This window comes from Solanum verrucosum, unplaced genomic scaffold (genome assembly GCF_900185275.1).
Source record: "Solanum verrucosum unplaced genomic scaffold, falcon-dt-bn FXZP01000078.1, whole genome shotgun sequence".
NCBI lineage: Eukaryota > Viridiplantae > Streptophyta > Magnoliopsida > Solanales > Solanaceae > Solanum > Solanum verrucosum.
This window is the reverse complement of record NW_026020150.1, coordinates 728,199-729,401: the sequence shown is the minus strand read 5'-3', so window position 1 is coordinate 729,401 and position 1,203 is coordinate 728,199.

Below are 1,203 nucleotides of genomic sequence, written 5' to 3'. Positions count from 1 at the left end.
CCCCAAAACCTTTCTTTTAGATTGAGCAATTGTAGAATTTTTCCGGTCACATGAAAACTTCCCTCCCGGCTGTGAAAAGTATCTATATGGCTCCCATGGTTTGAATGATGTTCACAAACATATCATTCAAATCACCCATGTTTTCGTCTTGCCCGTAGTGGCTATCATTATCACTACCGTGGTCACTCATGTTTTAAAATGTGAGACTAAAAATATACACGTATAATCATTATTTGCCTCATATTTAATCTTTTCATTATCACTTTTATCATAAATTTTATGGATTATTCTTATATTGTGTATTATATTTATAGGATTAAAATGGCATAAAGATGAAGAAATTTAAAGACAAAATGAATTAAAAACAAGAAATCATATAAGGAAATCAAGTAGGAAGCTTAATGTATAAGTTGCGAAATTAAAAGAAAAGAGAAAGTGACGTACCTTACCTTGACACGTGGTAGCTATTGAAGACCCTTCCATATTTATAGGGAATTGGGCAATAAATTTGGGCGGTTCAAGAAATCACGAACACACGGAAAGCTAATTCAATTGGGTTTTGGTTTTCTAAAGTATTCTGGACTCAATTATTTTTATTTAGAGTTTCTATATCTATATATAGGTAATAAAAAGTTATTCTTTGAAGATCCAAGAACCAAGAAACAATATACACCATAACTTAGAGCTTATAGCTTAGGAACTTTGGAAGAGCCGTCGTAGAGGCCAGAGAATTTTTGTTTATTCTTTCTTATCATTTATTATTTATTTGTATTCATGATTATTGAAAGATATATTATCTTTTGTTCTTAATTTTTTATGATTAACACAAGCATATTTATTTAAATAAATTTTTATTGTGTTTTGAGATAATGAGTAGCTAAACTTTATAACTAGAGTTGTGGGAACCATGATGAATTATTAAAGTAGGTTTATGTGAAAAGTGATTCTTTAATGATGTTTATGCCTGTATTACTGATCTCTTCATTTTGATTGCGTTTTAACGGTGGTCAAAGTTTGAAATTGCCTTATTCCTACTTGCCCGACCAAGGAAGTAATGAATGGAAAAGTGATTAAACAACGAAGATTTAGCGTGATAATCTGCTATCTAATAGCCTAACTCAAATAAGTGAGGGTTAATTGGGGGTCAAGGGTAAGGATTAGTGAAGCATACACCCGTAGGCCAACCAAGTTGCGTGGTGAAAT